Below are 17173 nucleotides of genomic sequence, written 5' to 3' on the forward strand. Positions count from 1 at the left end.
TTCACACATCCATCCATTCCAGGAACATTTATTGCATGGCTGGAGCTGTCCAGCAGTTCGCCTTCCCCAGTCTGGCTTGGCAGCTGAGGGAGCATGGATTACACAAGCTTTCAAGATGTCAACAGTAGTGAAGATTGTGTGGGTCTTCGCTCTGAATCAGAAAGTTCTAGGTTCTGTATCTGGGCTCCACCACTTTGTAGCAGAATGACTTCTTCCTTAACTTCTCTGAACCTTGATTTCCTCATTTTTGAAATAGGGCTAATAATAGTCTTAGACTTTTAAGTTTCCTGTGAGGATTAGTGAGGCAGTGTATGGAAAGCATTTAGTATTGTGCCTGGCACATAGTAGGTAGATTAATGCTAGATGTTGTTATGATGATTCAAAATGGAAGTAGAATTAGTGAGTGTGTGTAAGAGAGACAGAGAGAGAAAAGGAGGAGGAGAGTAATATCCAGTCCTTATAAATTTTAAGAGAAAGATTATTTAAACACAAGAGACTGAATATAGACACTGGCCTAGGCAAAGGATTTACGAAGAAGACTCCAAAGGCAATCACAGCAACAACAAAAATAAATAAATGGGACCTGATCAAATTAAAAATCTTCTGCACAGCCAAGGAAACTATCACAAGAGCAAATAGACAATGCACAGAATGGGAGAAAATATTCACATGTTACACACTTGATAAAGGGCTGATAACTAGAATCTATATAGAACTCAGGAAACTCAGCACGAAAAAATCAAACAACCCTATCAAAAAGTGGACAAAGGACATGAACAGAAACTTTTCAATAGAAGATAGACTAATGGCCAACAAACATAGGAAAAAATGCTCAACATCTCTAATCATCAGGGAAATGCAAATCAAAACTACAATGAGGTATCACTTATCTCCAGTGATAATGGCCTTTGTCAAAAAGTCCCAAAACAATAAATGTTGGCGTGGATGCGGAGAGACAGGAACACTCATACACTGCTGGTGGGAATACAAACTAGTACAAACCTCTATAGAAAGTAATATGGAGATACCTCAAAGAGCTACAAGTAGACCTACCATTTGATCCAGCAATCCTATTAATGGGCATCTACCCAAAAGAACAAAAGACATTCTAGAAAAAAGACATCTGCACTTGAATGTCTATAGCAGCACAATTCACAATTGCAAAGATGTGGCAACAACCCAAGTGCCCATCAATACGTGAGTGGATTAACAAAATGTGGTATATGTACACCATGGAGTTCTACTCAGCCACAGAAAACAATGAAAAAAATTTTAAAAAAAAAGAAACAGACTGGAACTGGCCCTGAATCATTTTTTAAAGAAATGAAATGTTTAGCAGTAATTTCAGATGATCATTGGAAACTATTGACAATTGCCTTTGTTTCTGAACATTTACTGAATGCATGTGAACAGTGAGATGAATAATACTTTCTGGGCATCCCTTAAACAAGGTAGTAACTAAAGGAGCACTAGGAGAGTGTGTGGATGGCTATTAAGATGGAGATTACAGAGAGGGGCAACAAGGCAGTTAATTTCAGACTGGACTGACCAACCCATTCAATCAAAGGAGATTTTGGCCCCAGATGCCTTCAATCTGTCTATCCACTCCCAATTTGAACAGATAACTGTCAGCTTAATTTAGTGCCTGGCTGAATTCTGATGTGACAGGTGATTTTCTTTTTAATCAGTCTTTTCCTACATAATAGGAAGACATGAAGAATTTGAGTCACTTGCTGAAGGCTAAGTATCTGGAATAAACCTCATATGTACCCTAGTGTTTCAGAAGAGTTACTTTTACTTTTGGTGGATGGTTTTTTTTGGTAATTTCTCCCCCTTAAGTAAAATGTTTCTCTACCCTCTTCTTTTTGAAGTTGTTTTGTATATCATTTTGATGTTTTTCATAACCAGCTGACCTTTTTCCTAAATAGGTCATTTTGTTATGCAGCCAGTAAACACAGCGTTCTGGAGATTTTTGCCCAAGGAGGTTGAATGTATTTATATCTGGGTGTGTCCATATGTCAAACAGATATTTCAATCTGTATTTGAAAACTGCTAAGGCTAAAGCACTATGAAATTCCCTGCTCCATAAAGTCAAATAAAAACAGGTGCTCTTAACATATAACCAGAAATTTTCAAACTTCCAAAGTAAAATATAAAAATGAGACTTTATTCTGTAAGAAATAAAATCAGAAGCAAAATGGGATCTAGCCCTTTTTCATTAATGCAGTTATATTTTATGTACATCTGTAAATATTCGATTTCCCATTTAAGTTGTATAAAAGAGTAATTATATTTATATGTATATATGTTTTTTAATATTTCAGCAACCCAATACCATTTTCCAATCAAAATGACAATTACAAGATAAAAAATACAATGTAGTCTTTGCTTTGGGCGTAACTTTTCTGCCGTAACAGTTACGCTATCAGAAAATGCTTCCGGGCGCTTAGTGCCGACTCTGCAGGGTAGGATGCGCCAGGAAACACGCCTCCCAGCCTTGAAATGCTTAAATTGACAGAACTTTCAACAGTGTTAAAACCAGACCAAACAAACTCAAGCTCAGCTCCAGCCCACGCTGATGCGAGGGTAAATCGTCCCGCAAAAGTGGGGGCAGCTGAAGGGAAAAAGGAATGCTTTGTGACAGTCTCTAATACTGTGTTCATTCAGTATTTCTGATTTTCCCAAATTGGCCTAGACCCGGCGGTTGCGGGCGACAGAAACGAGCGCAGACTCCTTCCTCTAAGCAGAGCTGGCGACAGCGACACCTCAGGCAGTGCGTGGTGGGGCGGGGCGGGGCGGGGCCGCCCGGCGGGGGACGTGGCCGGCCGGTCGCGTTCTCTCAGACCCGCGCCGCTAACTGGGGCCCAAGTGGTCACGGGCACAGTTACTCCAAGCTCACAGTCTCGCAGCTTTAAACCAGGAAGAAAGAGGCTGTCTCCCTCACCCAGACTTTGAAAAGACTTCTGAAAGAAGTACTCTCATTGGCTTGGCTGAGGTCACATGTCAAAGCCTTGGCCCAATCACTGTGGCCAGATGGCCTTGTACTGAAGCTAGAGATGGGAAATGGGGAAAATCATTTTTTGACAGGAAGGGAAAAGGTGTTGGACAGAAAAAAGTATTTGCTGTAGCTACCAACTTAGTGTGACTTCTCAAACCCTATTATATTTTACCTGTATTCTTCTTAATTTATGTCATTGTTAATTACACCATCTTTATTTTATCTTCTGTTTTTCTTTCATGACGCTGATCATGTTGTGCCTGTATCCTTATACTAACATCCTGAGTTGTTAAAGAGAGTGCTTATGTCTTTCTTATTTTCACCGAAGCCCTCTCACTTACCACCTAATACTATGCAATACTGAGAGTGAATGTACAGTAAATGTGTTGAATTGGGTTGAAAATAATATTTTAGCTCAAGAAATATCTCCAGGCAGCTCAAGGCTAATTAAAATAAGTGCTAAAAAGTCAGAGAAATTAAGTGCACTATGGAATTTAATGACTTGAGAAAATGGTATGGCTTAAACTCGGACTTGAATGATAAATAGAATTTAGGTGGAAAAGGAAGGACATATAACAAAGAGAATGAGGTGTTACAAAATGCATGTGGCCATAAAGGAAACAGAAAACTACAGGTAGAAGGGGTCTTTAGTTCTAGGACGTTTTCTATGACTCTACTACTAGAAATCATAAATATTTCATGTTCACGTTAATTAAAAATTATCATTGCAGAATAGCAGTTTTCCATATCTTGCAATGACTCATTATCATTTATTCATTTAATTACTCACTGGGGAGTTACTATGATTATTTATGCATATTAAGGGCTGCGACTCATAATTAAGGAGCTACTGCTTCAAAAAGGGAGATAAAGAGCTGAGGGAAGACAGTGCCGAGGAGGAAATGAAGGAGACCAGTGCCAGCCCTGACCACGTCGGCTCCGTCACAGCCCCTGCTTTCAAGAGCTTGTAAGAACCTATCAGAGCAAAGAGTATCCTTCATCTCTAATGCAAACACTGAAAAGCTCTATATGCTTTTTGATGTGCCTCTTCTCTGGGAAACGTAACACCTGTGACAACAAGGCCGTGGCCTTTGAATTGAGGACCTCACCCATAGATGCATCTAGCTAAAAATCTATAGACCTACTGAAGTTATGGGCTATAAATTTGAAATAATAAAAATCCTGTGAGCAGAGGAATACTAAAAACCTCTTGACTTTGATGTGTCCTATTAAATGTAAGTACTTATGTTCCAGGAATTAATATTATTGCAACATAGTTAAAACAAATAATACATTTACAGTAGTTAATAATAAATGGGCTCTGCCTCTAGGAATTTCATGTCTGATCAGACAAACACAAAAACAGAAAATTTAAATTGGATGTCATTAGAATTGTGAAAGCCGTTTGACCCTGGTGTGGTGGAACCATTGTGTTCTGCCTCTGGTACTGATTTCTCAAATACTGTCCACATTTTTTATTCTGCTACTGTCCTTGCCTGCTCCTGTGGCCTATCTTATTTCCTATAGGAAGAAATCCTCTGTACAAACAAGATAGATTTATACTTGAAAAGCAATTTCCATGTGCTCCTTCTCAACCTAGAAACATCGAACTACCCTCACCACCTGTGGAATAAAGTCTGATCTCAAGAGTCTGATTTGCTAAACCTACTTACAAATTTGACATCATCTTACCAACCATCTGATTTCTCCTTTGTACCCTATCTTTACACATTTCCCCAAGAGAAGTCTTTGTGTTTCTTTTCTCTCTCCTGGAATGTTTGTCTCTTTGCACACTACTCATCAAAATCTGAATTTTTTAGATTGTAGCTTAATATCTACCTACTGTCAGAGCCATCCTGAATGAATCCCTAGGGAAGTTGCCACTTAAATATTAATCTTTAATCATAGACCTTTTACATTATTTCTTTTCTGTATCTAATGTCTATCTATGCCTTGTTTTTTAAATTCAGTAACTAATAAAGGATGAACCAGGGCTCTATTATATTCATCTACAGATTCTGAGCACCATGGACAGTGCCTTGCCAGAAGGCACCTGACGAATATGCAGTTTTACAGTACATAGTTTGAATGTTGATAAGACAATTATAAATGTAAATTAAAATATGGTACTTTTATGCAGTAAGATCACTCATTGCATTGGTGATGTATCCTGTAATGCTAAAAGCCCTTATAAATCTATTTTGTAATATTTAGAGGACTCTCCCAAACACCTAGCATAGCCCAACAGCACCCAGAATTACTTAAATATTGCTGAAGCTCATTTGACAAATGGAAATAAATCTCCAGACATTATTTCCAGTAATTGATCAAAGTCCATTTTAGCCAAATAAGGTCAGTTAGTGAGAATTTGAGATTTCCCACAGCAGGGATTTTTAAGCCTAGTTTTTGAGGAATTCCTTTGTCATTATGAGATATATTTTTATTATTATTATATAGATGTTTGCATTGATAGTTCTGTAGGAATTAAATATAATTTTTAGTTATATTTGTAATTATATATTTATAATTATATAATTTGTAGTTCTGTAGGAATTAAATATAATGATAGCCTGTTTCTTTGTCTACATTAAAGAACACATAATTATTTTATGATCACAGATAATTTTTTTAAATAAAAATCAACCATATGGAAAATGATGCTGGTCACCATTTGGTTTGATTCAGGACATCCAGATGCTTGTCTGCTCTCATGCCGCTAAATGGTTGGTGTACTTTTAATTAGAGAGCAATGAAAAATTATGTCTAAAATAGTAAAGTAAAAAATTGAAGGTTAGTCCACAGTCTTACAACTAAGGATCTTCTTATGAGATAAAAATTTATATACAATGAAATACATACATCTTAAGTGTATAATTTGATAACTTTTGACAATGTAGTCATTTGTTTAACCACACCCTAATGAAGCTATAGATCACTTCCATCAGTCGCCCCAGAAACTACCTATGTGCTCTCCCGCTGTCAGTCTCTATCCTACATAAGCACCATTCCTGATTATCCATCACCATCAACTGGTTTTGTTTGGTTTTGAATTTCATTCAAATGGATTCATGCAATAGGTACTCTTTCCTTTGGGTTCTGTTACTCGACATAAGGTTTTGGAGATTCATCATTGTGTGTGTATTAGTAGTTCATTTTTATCCATAGTTCATTCTTTTTAATCAGTGAGTACTGTACTATTCTGTTTTATGAACACACCACAGATTGTTTATATGTTATCTTTCTGGTGGACAGTATTAGGTTGTTTCCAGTTTTTGCTCGTATGAATTAAGCTGTAATGAACATTTTTAAGCATTTCTATATTTTTTCAGTTGTTGATTAAATACCTAGGAGTACAATTGCTGGCTTGAAGAGTAACTAGGTGTCTAACTTTATAAACTTTCAATTTCCGAAATTGGTTGTACTGTTTGAAACTCCTATCAGCAATGTATTATTATATGTGGGATTCAGCTGCTTTGCATTATTTGGTGTTGTCAGTCTTATAGTGAGTGTGAAGTGGTATTGGGGCTTTAATTTGCTTCTCTCTGAGGAATACCAATATTGAACATCTTTTCATATGCTTATTGGCAGTCACATACCTTTTTTGTAACGTGTATGTATGTTCGAGTCTTTGATTCATTTTTAATTGGGTCATTTGTGATTTTTATTATTGATTGGTAAGACTGGTTATATATTCTGGGTATAAATCTTTTGTCATATATACATACTAATATTTTCTCATAGTCTGGAGTGTACCATTTTTATTTCCTAAGTGATGTCTTTCGAGAAGAGGTTTTTAATTTTTAAGTCTAATTTTTTAGCGCTTTTGTGTCCAAAGAAATCTTTTCTTATTCCAAAATGTAATTATTTTCTTATGTTTTCTTCTAGGAATGATATTAATATAATTTTAGCTTTTAAGTTTAGGTCTATGAACCAGTTTGAGTTGGTTTTTGTATATGGTATAAGACAGGGGTTGGAATCTATTTTCTGCACATTTATCCAGTTGTCCCTGTGCCATTTGTTGAAAAGACTTTCTTTTCCCCTGTTGAATTGCTTTGACAGCTTTGTTGAAAATCAGTTCACTGTCTATGTGTGAATCTATTTCTGGGCTCTGTCCTGTTCCATTGGTTACTTTATCCTTACTCCAGTACCACACTGCCTTTATTTATTACTGTAGTTCTATAGTAAGTCTTGAGATCAGTCTGTAGTTTTCTTTTTTTGTTGTGTCCTTCCCTGGCTTTAGCATCAAGGTGATACTGGCTTCATAGAATGAGTTAAGAGAATTCCCTCCTTCTCAATGTTATGGAATAATTTCTTGGTACGGGAACCAGCTCTTCTTTGTAGGTCTGGTAAAATTCAGCTGTGAATCCATCTGGTCCAGGGAGTTTTTTTGTAGTTGTTGTTGGAAGATTTTTTATTACTGCTTCAGGTTGGAAGATTTTTTATTACTGCTTTTTTTTCAAGATTCTTTAGGCTATGTAAGATATTTTAAATTTCCATGTAAATATTAAAATCTGCCAATTTCTGTAAAACATCCTGTTGGGATTTTGATTGGTATTCTGTTAAATCTGAAGATGAATTTAGGAATAATTGACATCCTAACAATATTGAGCCTTCTAATCTATGAGCATGGCTATCACAACAGTTTGTTGTAGATTTCAGTAAGAGGTCTTATACATCTTTTATTAAATTATTTACTAATTACTATTACTAAGTATGCTGTTTTGTATGCTATTTTAAGTGGAATTGTTTCATATCATTTCCTATATGTTTACTGCTAGTATATAGAAATGCAATTGATTTTTATATTGATCTTATATGGCTTATGATTTTGCTAAATTCACTTACGAGTTCTGATAATTTTTTTGTGAATTCCTTGGCATTTCTAGATACACAAGCATGTTATCTGAAATGAAAAAGTTATCCTTCTACCTTTTAGGTCTTTACACATTTTATTTCTATTTCTTGCCTTATTGCACTAGCTTATTGTACTCCAAATTAAGAGGTTGAACAAAGGTGTTAAGAGCAGATATATTTTGTTGTTTCTAATCCTAGGGAGAAAGTGTTCAATATTTTACTTTAAAGAATGATGCTATCTGTAGGTTTTTTAATACCCTTTTATTAGCTTGAGAATGTTCCTATATATTCCTAATTTTGAAGGCAAATGAATAAATGGGTTTGAATTTTGTCAAAGGTGTTTTCTGCATGATTTGGAATGATCATAGGGGTTTTTTCTTCCTTCTGTTACTATGGTAAATTATGTTGCTGATTTTCAGATGTTAAACCAACCTTTCTTTCTTTGGATAACCTGACTTAATCATGATATATTGCTACATGTAATTTTCTAATATTTTAAGAATCTTTGTGTCTGGGCTTACGAAGGACATTTTCTGTAGTTTTCTTACAATGTATGTATCAGAGTTTGGTAGTAGAGTACTGCTGGCATCATAACATGAGTTGAGAAGTGTTCCTATCACCTCTATTTTGAAAAATAGTTTATATAAGATTGATATTATTTCCTCATTAAATTTGTTGACAAAAGTATGTCACTGAAGCCATCTGGGCTGCAGTTTTCTTTGAGAATTTATAATTCAATTTCTTTAACAGATACAGGACAATTCAGATTTTCTGTTTTATCTTTTATCAGTCTGGCGTAGTAGAGTTTTTAAGGAACTTGTCTATTTCATTGAAGTTGTTGAATTTATTACCATAAAATATTGCATGATAGTCTTTTACCATTTTATTGATATTTGTAGGATATCTAATGGTATCCCTTCTGTCACTGATACAGGTACTGATAATTTGAGTTGTCTCTCCTATTTTCTTAATAAGTTTTCTAATATTAATGATATTAGTTTTATTTGTTAGTTAATTTTTTCAAACAACCATCTTTGGGCTGTGTTAATTTTCTGTGTTATTTGCCTTCTATTTCATTGCTTTCTGTTCTTTCTTATTTCCTGCACTCTACTTATGTTAGGTTTCATTTGCCCTTCTTTTTCAATCTTCTTACAGGAAAAACTTAGATTATTAAGTGTAAACCACCTTTTTTTAATAAACAACTCTTTTATTATAATTTTTTTGATTTAGAGAAGTATAATTTTTCATAAGAAATGTTACTCATGTTAACATGTTGTAGGTTTGTTGTTATTTTTAAATAGACTGGTAAACAAAATATTGATACATATCCAAATAAAGATACATTCTTTGGGATCTTCATTAATTTTTTTAAAACCACTTTTCTAAAATAAGCATTTATGGAATAGCATATGTTCTATCCCAGAGAAAGCTCCATGTAAACTTGAAGAGAAAGTATATTCTTCATATATTGGGTGATGTGCTCTCTAAATGTCAGTTAGGTTGAGATGGTTGATAGTAGTATTAATTTCACCCAGTAAATTTGAGTCACTATCAAGTCAATTCCTTTTGGCCTAAAGGACCCTCTTTAGTATTTCTTAGAAGACGTGTCCCAGCAGCAAATTCTCTCAGTCTTTATCTTTGAATTTTGCTCTCATTTTTTGTGGGATAGTTTTGCTGGATATAGAATTCTTGGCTTAAAGGGTTTTTAAAACTGCATTCAGCATTTTGATTATGTTACTCCACTGCCTACTAGCATCCATTGTTTCTGATGAGAAGTCAGCCATTGATTGTATTGGTCCTCTGAAGTATAGGATGATGTGTTTTTCTCTTTCTGTGTTTAGAATTTTCTGTCTTTTATTTTCTATGGTTTTATTATACTATGTTGTGTCTGGGTGTTAATCTCTTTGTATTTAACTTTTGTCTTGTTGAGCTTCTTGGATGCATAAATTTATTATTTTTCATCAAATTTAGGAAATTTCAACCATTATTTCCTCAAACAATTTTTAGTTCCTGCCTTTCTCCCTCTTCTTGTTCTGGGACATATACATGTTTCTATGCTTGATGTCCCACAGTCTCTGAGGCTCTGTTTATTTGTCTTTATTCTTGGCTCTTCAGATTGAACAATTTCTATTGATCTATCTTCAATTACATTGATTCTCTCTTCTGCCATCTCAAATCTGCTGTTATACTTTCTATTGAATTTTTATCTCAGTTATTGTAATCTTTAACTGTAGATTTTTAAAAATAATTTTTATCTCTTTCTTTTTTTTTTTTTTGAGACAGAGTCTCACTTTGTTTCCCAGGCTAGAATGAGTGCCATGGCATCAGCCTAGCTCACAGCAACCTCAAACTCCTGGGCTTAAGCGATCCTACTGCCTCAGCCTCCCGGGTAGCTGGGACTACAGGCATGCGCCACTATGCCCGGCTAACTTTTTCTATATAGATTTTTAGTTGGCCATATAATTTCTTTCTATTTTTAGTAGAGATGGGGTCTCGCTCTTGCTCAGGCTGGTCTCGAACTCCTGACCTCGAGCGATCCACCCACCTCGGCTCTTTCTTGATGATCTCTATTTGTTTATTCATTGTAGTCATACTTTATTGTAGCTCCTTAAATATACTTTCCTTTATTTCTTTGAATATATTTATAATAACATATTCCAAGTCTTTAATATCACTGATAGTAGAGACAATTTCTAATAACTACTTTTTCCCTGAGTGTGTGTCATACTTTCCTGTTTGTTTGCATGTCTCATAATTTTTTTGTTGCGAATTGGTCATTCTAGATAATATATTGTAACAATTCTGTATTTTGATAATTTCCCTGAAGATTATTGTTGTTTCTACTTTTTGTTTGTTTCATTGTTTAATAGTTTGCCTAAGCTAATTCTATGAACTCAACCTCCCTGTAGTATGATTTCACAGATATCTCTGTTCAGTGTGTACATAGACAGGGACATAGATATAGGTATTTTCTTGTTTTAGTTTTTACACCTGGTTTCCTAGGGGTCATCTCATATGTCTGTGTAGCTTGGTAGTGATAGCTTATCCTCAACCACCTTGCCGGTAAGTCCTCAGTCAATTACTCTATATATAGGGTGGGTAATGCATTCAAGCTAGGGCTATTTTAAATTCTGCCCCAACCTTTACTTTATCTGGCCCTTTAAGGTCTCTTATGTACATTTTCATAACCTTAGTTTTAGTTAGGAGAGTGTGAATAGCTTGACTCTGCATTCTGGTGCTCTCGGCATATGCTTTCAGCCATAATGATCCTTTCTCTAACCATGATTGCAGTGTGAGGCCAGAGAAACCACTGGGCCATCCCACTTGCCTCCTGTCCACTGTTGAATTATAATTTCCACTAAACATGCCACTAGGAATGAACATCACCCACCTCTCCAAGTCAGGTGAGCCCTTTTACCTGCAATAGATAAAATGCCAGCTCCATGGCCTGCCCTGCCCTGGCAGAACCTCCATGTCAGCTATACTAGCTAACAGAAATTATAAGACACCATTAATTGTAAGCGACATTTTTCTTCAAATGTGAGCAAATGTGCAGCTAGAAATTGATGAAAAGTAGTATATTGGGAATCCAGCACTTAAATGAATCTTGATATGCATTGCTGCCTTTGTGAGGGTTTTGATCTCTCTGGCAGCCCCTGAACCTTCACGGAAACCAGCACTCACTTCGTTGATCATTTATCAGTGTAATGAACTGTACCAGACCATGACAAAGAAGAAACGGGCTATTTCCCAAAATGCACACACTGACAAGGTAAGCATTTAGCCTATTTTCTGACTTTACTACCATCTTCACCCAACCCATGTATAATTGGCTTTATAGCCTCCTCCCTCAAAAGAGAAGGGCACATGATCACTTTTTCCCCAGAGTATTATGGAGGTACAAATGTTTAGGTTACATATATTGCCTTTGCCCTGCCTGAGTAAGAGCTATAATAAGCAAGTCCATCCCCCAGATGGTGTGTACCACACCCATTAGGTGTGAATATACCCATCCCCTCTCTGCCATCTGCCCGACACCCGATGAATGTTACTACTGTATGTGCACATAAGTGTTGGTCAGTTAATACCAATTTGTTAAGTCCAGCTTACTCAGCCTCCTGAAGAAGATCTGATTGTTAGTTCTGTCAAATGCTAGGGCAAGACAGGGCAAAACTGACTGATTTAGTATAAGTATTCATACACTTCCCATTACATTTTACTCTTTTGTACAATCTCAGGAATAATAGCTGCAAGAAGAAGACAGAATGCAAAGGGAGATGCAGATAAGTTTAAGATGCAGAAATACCCATGGTTGACAACAAAACATATTTTTAAACGGGGAAGATGTAGAATTTGCTGCTAGGCTTTTCTGGCTTTAGGTCTATTTGGAGCAAGGACCTTTATTTAATCACTTTGTTTAATAGATTTCTAGCTCTATATTTCTATTGTTTGCCTTCCTTTTAAATATTAGTTGATTTGGAAGCCAAAATACACAGATAATAGAGCCAAACCTTTGATGGAAAATCCTCTTCACCAAATGGAATGGTTGATTTGGGAACAACAAAAAGGAGTTGTAGAATAATAAGATTAGATCTGCAGAAGAAAAAAACAATTAACATAGTAATTTGCTGTTCATTGTCATAAATTGATAGTGAAATCTCCAGAAATCATATGTAGAGACAGAAGTTCATTGCAAATGAATATCAGTTGCTTATTCCCAAACATGTTTTGAAGTTAACCGTAACATCTGGACTAAATTGCAGGAAATATATAGTGAAAGGTACTCAAAAGTAGAAGCATCTGTTATATCTGTATTGTCTTGAAAATAATATTTTTACCGTATGTATCTTGCCAGTGGCATGCTCATACGTTTATTCTTATTCACTGAAAAAAAAAATCAGTTACAGGATTACAGAGCAAAATTTCTTTTGAAAAATAGGCCACTTTGCATACAGATTCTATTATCACCTATAGCTAAATTTAAAGATGGACACCATCAGAATATAATCAAATGAAATGATGCCACTGAAAAATACAAAACAAAACAAAAAATAAAAACAACAAATAGAAAATTATCCCTAGGTTATAGCAGAGATCTTTTCTCTTAAAAGATTTCCCTGGAGGAGAGACACCTTCATCACTTCAGAATTCGTAGGGAGATTTGTAGGAGAGGGGAAAACACTGGAGTCCCAGCTGCAGTAAAGGAGGACAGGTAGCTGCTCAGTGGCCGCAGAGCTGGAGGAAATGTGACAGTGTGTTTATGGTTCTCCCTTTATGTACCCAGAGCATAATAAGTCCTCACATAACACCATGCACAGGTTCTTAGAAACTGGAACTTTAAGTGAAATGGCATATGACAAAACCAAATTTACCTTAGGCTAATTTTTAAAAACAAGAGTTAAGTTTCTGGTCACAAAAACATCACCCAATTTCTAAATAAAGACCAAAACAACCAAACTATTTCTAATATTAAGCATTGAAATAAATGTGAGCTACACATATATTTAAGAGATATTAATAAAAACAAGTAAGACAATTATTTGCCCACTTACTATGGTTCAGGGTCTCCAGTGGCTGGAGCCCATCCCAGCAGCTTAGGGTTTCAGGTGGGCACGAGCCCGGGACAGAACACCGCCCCATGGCAGGTGACTCGCACGCGCACCCACCCTCGCTCAGACGGGGCCCGTGTAGACGTGGCAGTTCACCCAACCTGCGCATCGTTGGGATGTGGGAGGAAAGCAGAGGACCCAGAGAAAACCCGCGCAGACGTGGGGAGGACGCGCCAGCTCCACATAGACGGTGCCCCCGGCTGGCAGTCACTTTTCTTTTTCTCATCAGTGTTGTAACAAAATGACGTTGGTCGAAGCGACATTGTCTGAGAACCTGCCCTACTGTATCAGTCAGGGTTCCAGCAGGAAACAGATGGCACACGCGAACTAGGTTAATTCCAGAGGGTTTGAGAAAGAGGACTGTCAGCAAAGCTGTGAAAAGAACGAGAAGAAATTCCCAGGGACAGTGCAGCGCCGGGGGCTGACGGAGCTGTTAGCGCCCCAGGCCTGGGGACCCCGGAACGAAGCCGTTTACGGAATCAGAAAGGGAGGCCCCTTTAAGGGGAACGTGGCATAGCAACCTGAGGTGGCCCCGCGGGGCAGGACCCTGGGAACACAGGTCACGATTGCTCTCTCCGTCCTCCGTCTGGCCTCGTGCTGTGGCCGGGAGCCCCTCGGTGCAGCCCCTACACGTCGGCTCCTGGCGGGAGAGGGCAGGTGGCCGGGGGACAAACGGAACAAGGCGGACCCCCGTGCTGCTGTAGGTCGCTGCTCCTGTGGCACTTACAGTCCAGGAGAGGGACGTGGTTAAAAACAGCCACAACGAAGTTAAACGCGAACACCAAAGAGAACAGCGGAATTCCCGGACTCCGATCCAGATGTGCGTGTGAAGGGCCGCCCGCGCCGTCCAGCAACTGCCCGGCGGCTGCGCCTGCAGAGCGGGCTCGCCCTCCCTGTCGCCCCTGCAGAGCGGGCTCGCCCTCCCTGTCTTGAACCATTTGGTGTTTCTGGGACCAGGTGGGGAGTTTAGTAGAATTCTGCATTTTTTGAAAAGCTGCTACGTGCCATACGTTTTGTTAAAAATAGGCAATGTAAAGTTGGTAACATAAAGACTCAATTCCAGCCGTGAAGGGCCTTGTAGGATGAGAGGAAGGAAAGAGAGCCTTGAACTGTGTCTGAGTGGACGTGTTAAGGACGAGCAGAGCAGACAGGCAAGAGGGAGGACAAGGAAGACTGGCACCCACCCCTCCTCTTAAGTACTAAATGTATACACGTGTTAAATCATTCCTCCTCTTACTAACCCTATGAGGTTCATTCCGGTGTCTTTCCCCTTTGATGGATGAGAAAAATGAGACGCAAAGTTAAAATGCTCGCGGCCACGCCGTAAGTAAGACGTGCAGATATTGGAGCTGGGGGTGTGGCTCGAGCCCCACTGCCGTGCCCGCCCACCCCCTTCCGCAAGGTAAAGAAAAGGAGCACCTGTGGTAGGAGGAAGTATTTTTAATGATGATAATTATTAAATTATCACTTAATCAGTAACTGTCATTTAAGGAGGAGCTACTGTATCCCAGCATTGTATTAACCACTTACAGACACTCTCTTTAGCTCAAAAGGACCTTCCAGTGCAAAATAATCAATTAATGTTTATTCATTCTTCTGAAACCACCTGTACTATAAAGAGGTTAAAAGCACAGATTCGATCAAGTCTTACACCAAATCTTTATGAATATTTTGAACTGGGCACCTTATATCATCATACATGATGATACAGTAAGATTCATCACTGTTTAAAAACAGAAATAAGTAATAGTAAAAATATAGCAAGATCAATATAAAGAACTTTCATTTCCTTATATATTTTATTCCATTCTCTAACATTGTAATCATCATGGTCATTATGAAATTATTTTTATATTACACTAATTTTTGGTTATAAAATTACAAATAATTTAAACTCTATCCTATGCACAAACACAGTAACACTCTAGTATCTAAATCGAGGTAGTCTGGCTAAATATAGCTTTATAAAGCCTTCACAACATTTATGATTTCCTACGAAGAGGTAGCAAGATCTATCTCTCCATATGTCTGAAATTCTTCAGAATTTCTCTTTACAGTGAGTATAATTTTGCTTATCTCAGCCAATATTTTAGAGCAACTATACGTAGACTTTTAGTGTTTTAATAATATAACTTAATGGCCTCTCAACTTTAAATCACTGGCATATTTCTTGTAAAAGCAAGAGAAAAACAAAACAAAAAAAATCAAACACACCAAGACCTTAAGCATAGAGTGTATATTCTGTTACTTAAATTGAAAAAAATCTCATAAACTTATTACATTACAGCTGTATTTTCTATATGAGGTGAGAAAAAAATTACAGAGTAACAATGGTTTTTCCTCCCCTGCTTTACTTTCTAGCCTTAAAGTAATTTAAGTGCTTAGAAAGGAATGTTAAAACTATTAGTCTTCTCTGATACTATTTTTACACAACAAATATGGTTTGTGGTTATAAAAATAGTAAACTCTCTCCCTGTTAAATAAACATCAGAGATTCAGTAAGTCAGACCCACTGACCTTCCAGTCAATCTGAATCCTTGTCCAATTTGAATTTTTATTTCATGTGCAATTTCATCACTCATATTTACTATTTATTGGATTCGTATTTAGCTCTAGCTAGTATGTTAGACTTGCTCCTAGAACATATCTCTATTTTAGGTTTTGAGGTGTTAGCCTCTCCTTCCCTGGGTTCTGCTTATATACATTTACTGAAGATTGTGGCTAAAGTTACATTATGGGTATCCTTGGAGAAGTTATCTAACATCTCAATGTTCTCACTTCCACAATTGTCAATGTTGTATCATAGTTTTTGCTTTTAAAGTTGTTGTGTAAAATAAATAGATAGGGATAATGTGACCATTCTAGGTACCATTTAACATTTACCCAGGACCTTGCATGATTACTAAGTTATTTACAGATTATTAGGAAGGCACAATTATTGTCCCTGTTTTACTGATGAGGAAACCAAAGCTCAAAAAAGTTGAGTACCTTGAGCAAAGGTATAGAGTTGGTATGTTGTAACACCAGAGCACTTCATCCCGTCCTGCCAGACTCCAAAGCTCTGAGCCACTAGCTGTGCCTTCTTGCAATCTGTGTAGCTTCATCTCTACTGAACTCCCCTCAAATCCAGCCTTCTGCAATCAAAGAAAAGCCTTCTCCCACCCAAAATGTGTAAATTATCACAATTCATGTTAGTAATATTTTAATATTCAGCAATGTGTTTCATCCAACTATGGAGAGATATTAGACTCAATTCATGCAGATTTAGGAAAAATTTACTCTGAGGACCAACAAGCTTTTTTGACAGACACAACAATTTCTAAAAGATAGTGCTTATGTTCCCTTTAATGTGTTTTCAAATTTTATAATTCAGTGTGTTTGTATATTCCATCTAAGATTTCTTAATGACACTGGAAGATTTTAGTTCTATATTATAATAGTGGTCAATTTTTTAATAAATTATAAAAGTATACTTGTATTTTTATCACAGCTTATTGAAATCCCAAGCCTCCTCAGCATAGGCATTTTATATCTTTCTAAAAACCTGTGTATTAGAGTGATTTGACACATAACAGGATAAGACTCAACAATGTATAAGTCTTATGACGTGTGTAGTATTTCTGAAAAATTAGAAGTTGCCTGTTATTAATGCAAATCACATACAAATTTGTATGAGTGGTGGGAGCTCAGATAATTAGACGAAGATTTTTCT

At 36.9% G+C, this 17173-nt stretch overlaps 1 protein-coding gene across 1 annotated transcript in view; it reads left to right on the forward strand.

The window, feature by feature from the left end:
• Positions 1–17173, forward strand: part of NWD2 (NACHT and WD repeat domain containing 2) — a 167653-nt gene that overhangs the window by 17852 nt on the left and 132628 nt on the right. The gene's annotated exons all lie outside the window — the stretch shown is intronic.

Source organism: Lemur catta, chromosome 4 (genome assembly GCF_020740605.2).
Source record: "Lemur catta isolate mLemCat1 chromosome 4, mLemCat1.pri, whole genome shotgun sequence".
Lineage (NCBI taxonomy): Eukaryota > Metazoa > Chordata > Mammalia > Primates > Lemuridae > Lemur > Lemur catta.